This window comes from Jaculus jaculus, chromosome 12 (assembly GCF_020740685.1).
Source record: "Jaculus jaculus isolate mJacJac1 chromosome 12, mJacJac1.mat.Y.cur, whole genome shotgun sequence".
Classification (NCBI taxonomy): domain Eukaryota; kingdom Metazoa; phylum Chordata; class Mammalia; order Rodentia; family Dipodidae; genus Jaculus; species Jaculus jaculus.
Window position 1 is genome coordinate 27,365,623 of NC_059113.1, and position 9,217 is coordinate 27,374,839.

The window sequence follows — 9,217 nt, forward strand, 5'->3', positions numbered from 1 at the left end:
TAGGATAAGTAAACTTCAAATGTTAATGTTCACAACAAAAGCAAGGGTATTGCATTAGGGAAAGAAAACAATCCTCTAAGTGCCTTTTCCAGTGGAATTAGGTATCTCTCACCTGCGTAACAGAAGGGTCTGACTGGAAGCAATGCTGGCAGTGTCAGAGTTCATTCTGCTCTGGGTACTGGCAAACAGTGCTCTCGTAGGTAGTCATGACTGGTCAGGTGCAGCATCAAGCTTGGCAAGGCTACATGTGTGGCTAAGCCCATGTGTAGCATTCCTTGCACCAGTAGTTCTTTGCTCATGAAATGATTGAGCAAACTAGGAGTGACTAGCAAGGGAGTTTATGAAGACCCCACAGCAACCCAAGACACATGGTCACAGAGATCCCTCTTCACAGTGGCAGACTATTGGTGAGAACTTGGAGTGTTGGGATGTAGCTCAGTGGCAGAACACTTTCCCAATAGACATGAGGATTTAAGTTCCATCCCCAACATGAATAAATAAATCATGTGGACTACATTACTACTTTTATTTGGGGTATTAAATCATCTAGCTAAAGCCTCACACTTTTCAGACCCCATTATAGTCATGTGATTAACTGGTTAAAAGAAGTAGACTTAGCTGGAAGGCAACCCTGTTTTGATGATTCTGCCCTCCTTTTTTTTTTTTTTTCTGATACTTCAGAGGGTAACTGTAGAGTGTTCGGCCATACTTTTTTTTTTATTTTAAACTATCATTATCATTGTTATTATTATTATTATTAACATACTTCATGAAGAGATTCTGGAGGAGTTATTTCAATTTCTGATACTTGAAAACAGAACAATCTTGTATGCTGCTAGGCTGCTATTTCCTCTTGTGATAACTCGAACTATTCCTAACTAATATGGGATGATATCCCTTTTTCAAGATCCAGTCATGTTTCAACTCAAACTGTCCTTATTACCAATTGTCTTACTGTTAACTGCATCTAGGTTCTTCAGTTTTTAAGCAGGTAATAAGTTTATAATTAAGGGAGTGTCTCATCTTAGAAAATCTCTTCTCACAGCACGAATGAGATATGTGTTTTGAAATTCCATCCATGGAAAGGCTTACTTTATTCATGATGCTTGAGCACCATTCCTGAGGGAGATAACAGTGATGTGGGAATCAGTAAAATGATCTCATGGCAGGAATAGTTGTTGAGAAAGAAATGAGGTTGCTGAATTCAAGCACGGTTTCATTGCTTATACAAGTCCCTCTAAGGTGAAGTTCCTGCAGAGAGGCACACAAATTGTCATGTTTATGTCATATGTCCACAGGAGTTGACACAGGTGGAATCTACTTTCTTTTGCAAGACAGGTGCATAGATTCACTACTCCAGTAGTTCTAGAAACAATAAGGAGAACCAGGAGAATCAAATTTCTCCTTCTCCCATAAATGTTGATAAGAAGAGAGACCTTGATAAGAAGATATTGATAAAAAGGAAGAGTTGATGCTATACAAACAATGGTGGTTTTTACTAGACTTTGGTATTTCCATCATATTGAAAACTAGAATGCTGCACATAAAGTTTTAGCCCCATGTGCACCACATAATTACTGATCATCTATGTAAAATCAGGATGTCTTTTCCTAGATTTTCACATCTGAACAAGGTGTAAATTGGACATACATTAAAACATACACAGTGTAAATATTAAGTGAGATACTTTGTATAACATACTTAATATCACATTGAATGGTGGCTGCTATCATTGCAGTTCTTACTTCTTAAACTATGATCCTAACTTTAACATTCGTCCAGATGTCCTTGCCTGCATGCTAGTATAATAATTAACACCAAAAGATTTTGTGTGAAACAGACTCAAGTTTTAAACTCTTTTCTCCCTTTTACAGCAGATCCCATGATGTTGACAAAATTATTTCACTTTGTAAGTATATTTCAGCCTGTATAACTGAAGCTAATAATATATTCTTATATATATATATATATATATATATATATAATATATATATATATATACATATAATATATTCTTATATATATATATAGCTTAATCTAAAGACTAAATAATAGTATGTAGGTAAAGCATTTGGTAGAGTCCATCACACAGTAAAGGCTCATAAATTTTTAACATTGTCATTATTAAATATTATAAATTTATACTATAGATATACTTTTACATACACAATATTCTGGAAATATTTAATGGTACATGAAAATAGAAACCAATGCTTCAGTTCTATAATATCATTTTAAACTGAAAGAAACCGTATTTGATATTGCGCTCTGAAACTGCTTGCAATGGGTAAAGATAATGAATGATTGTACCTATTGGTGTATTATGGGCTAATAAGATGTATTGCATGCTCATAGTGCATTACAAATAAAATAGTACCTTCTCTCAGAGACTAGTTACATGCACTTGATACTATAGGAAGACTCTTATTCAAATAAGGGATCGTTCTGAAACCTACTTATAGCCCTGGTTCTTCCCCAATATCTCACCCTGAAAAGATGCCACAACAAAACTAATGCAAAACAGTGCATGGGAAAGTGCATGTGCTGAATCTGTGACATCACACCCATGACAGCAGTGCTGCAAATCACAAGACTCACTTACGTGAGGCTATAATCACCATGGTACAGGCATCATCCTACCAGCAGCAAGGTGGGAGCTTAGTCATAAGCTTTTTGTACTGGTGTACCCTCTTCCAAACCATTTCAGGGGCATTATTGATCGACTAACTCACATTTATTGAGCACCCACTTTGCATAGAGCTAAGTAGTCAAGAAATATATTCAATCCTTCAAGCTGGAAGAATTGTACATATATTCATTAATTCTTCCATGCATGTATTCAAGGATTCAACAAATATTTAATTTAACAAATGTTAAAGTCAAGCACCAGACAGTTGACTTAAGAATGAAATGTGAAGATAAACAATACAAGAGTCACTGAAGTGCCTCAAATATGGCCACTAGTGAGATGCAATTGCCTCTCAGCACCTGTGATTTCTGCTGGAAATATAGAGTGCTTGGGTGTGGTGGAGCAGTTATCAGGCTGAAGCAGGTGGTGGTGGTGAAGAAAAATGCAAGGTGGTGGCCAGATGGTGCCAATATGGTCGTCTCCCATGCCCAGGGAGAGGTAGAAGAAAGACAGAGTCAGAAGTGCACCTTTTGTGGTGGAGGTGGAACTGGCACAAATCAAAGAGCCTGACCTTTGGATTATAGAGAAATGCCTCTTGCACAAACAGACATTTCACCAAGGCTGGAAAAACTGGTTTCAGAAGCCTCTTGGGCAAGAGCTGCTGTAGGCCCTTCGGTGCTGCTTCTAGTTGGCATTCTGCTGCGTGGGTATGCTTTCTCCCTGCTTGCCCCACCTTTCTCACGAATGTCTAAAATTAAATGTGTATGTCTGGAAGTTAATTCTGTGTTGTGCTGTGGGCTCTGTTGGCCTCAGCTAAAAGAGTGTAGGCAGCTACGGTTGTTTGCAACTTCTGTACACCCCCCCCCACTTGAGACATGCTGGTCAGTAATTTCAGTGAGTTCTGATAAACAAAGGGCAGAGAGAACTGGAACAGGGGTTGGAAACTGCTCACCCAGTGCCAGTGGGCAGCATGGCATAAGTAACTTCCGTGAAAAAGCAGACAGTGGAAGCCCACACAGGAAAGGATACTTACCTCCAAGCTTGGCATTTGGTGAAAAGAATAGGGGATTCTGGTGAGGGGAATTGGGAGCATGGTGGAGTGTGCCTTAGGGATACTTAACAGAAGGGAGATAGCCCTGTTCTTTGTTTCAGTCTCTCTTACGTGTTACGTGCTTTTCTTTCCCAGTGACTTGGGGAGAGAGAATTCACAATGAAAAGGTATTCTTGCATGAGCTAGCAGGCAGAGATCAATCCCAGCAGAGATGCCCAAAGAGACTTTGGCAGAGGGAGCACATCAGAACCCATGCCATTGATCCAGAGACAGCCATTCTCATTGGTTTGGGGTTGCTCCCAAGGGCATTAAATTAATTGGAATGTTAGATAGCTCTGACCACATACCCAAGGAAAACACTGTGAAGAGAGATTTACTTGGGCTCACAAGTTCAGTCTATCATGGTGGGGAGGGAATGACAAAGAACAGTTCACTTCATGACAGCTGAGAAGCAGAGAGTGGGAAATACTTGAAGGGGCTATGGTGAGATGTAGTGCATGTAGCCCCAAGCTCCATTCCCCCCAGCGACCTACTAACTAGGCTGCCTCCGACTCTTCCTCACCAATGATGAACCCATTACGGGATTAATCCAGTCAGGATTCAATCACTTTCCTCATCCATGGGTCTATGGTGTATTTCTTATTCAAAGCACAACAGGCATGATTCATCCCTCCAGCCCACACATACTCACTTCTGGGTTGTGCCAGTATGCCAAGAACAAACTTCCAAAGTCCTGGGGGGGTGGAAGGGCAGAAACTAAGACAAAAAGAAAAAGAAACGCAGATTCTTGGGGTGGGAAGTTTCAACCATCTGAAAACTGTTTGAGCCATTGCTATGTGAATTTCTGCTGGAGAAACATAAAGGTCTGCTCCCCCCAGATGGGGCACTGATGACAGACCAAAGCAAGAGCCCACTAAACTCTAACTTGGTAAGCCAATGAGTGTAATGGGCTTACTTACAGAGCATGGGTTACTATACAGGAGGATGTTTGACCCAAAGCAGCCGTATCACTGGAAAATCTCACTCAGGCATGGCTGACAACTTCTGATGACCCTGTCCGCTACCGCTTATGAGGGAGCACTAACAGGACCAGTCTCGAGGGTCTCTCATGAGTAGTCACAGCTGCTTCTGATGAAGATGCCACTGGCTTCTTGGCTCGGAGGGCCACGCTTCTCAGCTGCTACAGAGGAGGACGGGAAGGATGAAGATCTGGAAGACCAGTAGACCTGTGACAGTTGGCAGAAGGAAGCTATAGCACATGCACACATTTGGTGCTTGGGGAGAGGGAAAGAAAAGGAAAGAAGCCTAGGGAAGAAGAATCTGCTTTGTGGGAATTGGAGCCAACATAGGAGACAATATGACCCAAGCACAGGCCATAACAACTGGAGGACTCCACTTCTGACCAACGCCACTCTGCCTGGCTGCCTCAACTCTTAGGTTTGAACTTCCACTTCCGGAGAATGACGCTTTCATCTGCTTGTTCTCGCTCGCCATTTTAAAGGAGATACATAAGAAATATTTCTGTGTAGATATTTACATAAAGCCCAATATTATTTACCTATTCAACCAATATTATTAAATGTTAGACTAATATCTGTCAGACACTGGGTTATGTAGTGCATTAGGCCAAGAAAGTCTCATTTTCACTAAGTTGATAGACTTTTGTAGTATATGAGTAAGTAAGCCAACACCAAGAAAGCTAGGCTGTTCAATAAAATATATCCGATGATGCGGGAAAGGCAGGACTGCTTATGGAATGCACACGAGAGTTCACTTTTTCTTATGGGGCAAAGCAAAGCTACCTGGAGAGAGCAAAGACTAAGTTGAGTCCTACAGGATCACACTTTTGAAATTGTGAAGTGAAATTATGTAGCATGAACTTTCCCTTCTGAATCATTGTACGGGTGCAGGGGCATCAAGCACATTCACATTCCTATGCAAGCATCACCACTGTGCACTCAGAGAATTATTTTAGTGCCTTAAAATTAAAATTCTGGGGCTAGAATTTGCTCATTTGGTAGAATGCAGACATGCTGGAGATGGAACCCAGGGCTTGGTGCATGCCAAGTAAGCTTTGTACCAACCAAACTACCCCTCCAGCCCCAGAGCAGATTCTGGAACTAACATGGAGTTCTAATTCTAATTATTTTATTGATTAGCTGGGAAAAATGAAATAGAACAGTTTTCTTCTTTATGTCTCAGTTCACTTTTCTCTAAAATGGGAAGCACAGAGCTAACTCTGAAGATGATCTTATACATACCAATAATTATTATTTAATTACTGGTAGTTATAATATGATACATCACTAAAGCAATTTTGGGATACTACAGGTAAAAAGCAATCTTTGAGCTGGGTGTGGTGGAATATACCTTTAATCCCAGCACTCGAGCGACAGAGGTAGGAGAATCATTGTGAGTTCAAGGCCACCCTGAGACTCCATAATGAGTTCCATGTCATCAGGTCAGCCTGGGCTACAGTAAAACCCTACCTGGAAAAAAAAAAAAAAAGAAGCAATCTTTGAAACATGGTGATATGTTGTTTATGGCAGCCTTTTGTTTATTATTAGTTTTGTACTCAGTGAGTCCAGTCAAGTTGGTACGTTTGGTGCACTGTGGAGTTAGCCATCAGTTATGGGCAGGAGAAAATGTCTCTGTGTATCATACCCCAGCGTGTGGCTCTGACATTCTTTCTGCTTGCTCTTCTGCAAATTTCCCTGAGCCATGTTGGGTTCATTTTAGGTCTGCTGCAGTGATGAGGTCTTGAGAGCTTCTGTGTCTCTGATTATCTGATTTGGTAGGAGTTGAGTGTTCTCTGTTTCTATCTCCTTCACCCTTGTGCTGGTACCAGGTTCACCAAGAAAATAGCACTCTTGCTTGTTTCCCCAATTATTGTTAGTTTCACCTGGGTCCCTTTTGAGGTATGTTGGGGTGGTTCTCCCCTTAGGATCTGCCTCTACCTGAAAAAGAGAAGCAGATTCTCTAATGGGGAGTAAAGTTAGTACCAGATAAATTTATAGTCTTTATTTTTTTCAGAGAGAATTTAATAGGTATAGGCCCTCTTTTAGGGATTGGTGGGAGCTTGATAATGGAGAACAGGATCATTTTTGGATATGGCTATGACTTGTTTCCAAGCTCCAACTATGGGTTCTATTCCACTGAGCAGATCAGTTAGCCAAATTAAGAGCAGGTGGTTTCCCACCATGGCTGTGCACCACTATTTCACTTGTGTGAGCATCACATCAGGGTGTTTGCTGCTAAGTAGTTTAGACCACAAGTTACTTGGACAGATATTGGTCATTTCCCCCCAGTCACTCATGTAGCACCTTCTGGCACTTGATGGGCTAACTGTCTGGGGACTGACTCTCTTCCAGTTTCCAGCCATGTCACTCCATGTTACTTATCAATAGCATATGGTGTCTTCAGCAGTGGGGTCTTACCACTAACCTTTTGTGGGTCATCAAATGCTCTGACGGAAATTTGTCTTCTTTGGGGAAACCTTCTAGGTCTCTGTAATCAAAAGCTCATTGTGGATAATAGCCAACCACTGATACTGGTAGTTACAGGTCAGCACCCAAGAAGAAAGGGAAGAAAAAGATAAGTAATATAAAAGAGATAGAGATAGATAGAGACAGACCCAGAGAGAGAGAGAGAAACAGAAAAAGGAGAAGATGCACAGACCCATAGTCACATAATCCAAGCAGAAGGATCATAAAATTAGTGCCAATCTAGGCCAGTAAGACCTTGTCTCAAACAATGGTGATTATTTGTAACAGCAAAGACACAGAACCAAGGTAAGAACAGATTGATAATAGAAATGTGTTTTAGATACACATAATGGAGTTTTATTTGGTATTAAAGAACAATGAAATTCTGCCACTTGCAAGCAAAACAGATGGGACTGGAGGACATTGTGTTGAGAGAAATTAACCAGTCACAGGGAGAAGTGCCACATGTTCTCTCTCAAGCGTGGGAAACAAACAAACAGCAAACCTGAATGCAAAATAGTGATGAGTAGAAACAGCAGAGGATTAGTTGGGGGGCGGATGGCTAAAGGGAGGCTAGAATGGTAAGTTCACACTCACTCTGTTCAGCTTGGCTGCCAAAACATAAAATGTATTGCTGCGTAGAAGATGGGTACCCTGCGAGCTAGCACCTTTACAGGCATAGATAAAGAAATTTCCTGAAAATTTCAGAGGCAAGAAACCTGATGAGGGGACAGTGTACCACACAAAAAAAGAAGAAAACCTTGCAAAGCAGAAACATTTGGCCACTTTATCACTCAGACACTTCAACATAAAAAAAAAAAGAAAAAAAATCACCGCCCTTAGCCCAGCCAACTAAGATCTGTAACCCGTCATTAGAGAGTGATTAGTCCCAGGCATGCCTTCCTCAGTTTCCGGGACAGTCTCTAAAACAAACAGAGAAGGTTCCTGCTTATAAAGGCACTTGTCTACCAGGCATTTCCATTTGGAAAGTGTTCATCAGTGACTCAGCCTTGGTGACTCTCTGCACTAATGTACCTGTCCTTTCAGGAAGTGCAAGGTCTATGATAAGTTCTGAGAAGCCTGGCAATTAAGACAGAGGTGGAGCTGCAGTCAGTTCATGTGGTCTGGAAGATGTCTTTTCACTTTTGTAATGTGTTGTCCACCTATCTGCTGTGGAACCTCAGAATTGGGAAATCATCTGGTAGCTTTCTCTAGGGTTTGCCTCCGAGATAAAGTAATGCAGAGGAGTAACAACAGTGAGAATTATTTATGGTTCACACATCTCAGAGAATCATCAGGGGTCAGGGGCCAGAGTCCAAAGTGAACATGGTAGGAAGAAATCATGATTCTCAGGAAAGAAGCCACCCCAGTGTTCGGGCTCTATCTGATTGAAGTCTTTAGTCAATTTACTTTGACTTATATCATTTCACTCATTAGGAATAAGGTCTACTTTGCATGTGTGTATATATATATATATATATATATATATATATATATATATATATATATCTTAGTATTTATTGTACTAAGTGCCATGACATGGGGACCCAGGAAAGAGAACAGGGGTAGGTAGGCATGGTGTCTCTGAAGAAGTTCTGTTACAGCTGAGTGGGACGGGTCTGTGGGAGTTACCCAGGCAAGGAGAAGGGAAAAATGACTTTGAAGGGGAGGAGGTCACATGATGAGGATCTGACATTAAAGATCAATAAGAAGTCAACTTTGCTCCTTTTTTTTTCCCCTCAGCTTTCTTTCTTCCTCTCTACTCATTTTCCTTTGTTTTTATCTTTTTTTTTTCCTTCTTAGGTCTTTCTCCTTTTCTTCCTATATTCACCTTTTCTTTCTTTCTTTTAGTTTTTGATTTTTAATGCTTGTTATTATTATTTTTTTTAATTTTTTTTGTTCATTTTATATTTATTTATTTGAGAGTGACAGACACAGAGAGAAAGACAGATAGAGGGAGAGAGAGAGAATGGGCGCGCCAGGGCTTCCAGCCTCTGCAAACGAACTCCAGACGCGTGCGCCCCCTTGTGCATCTGGCTAACGTGGGACCTG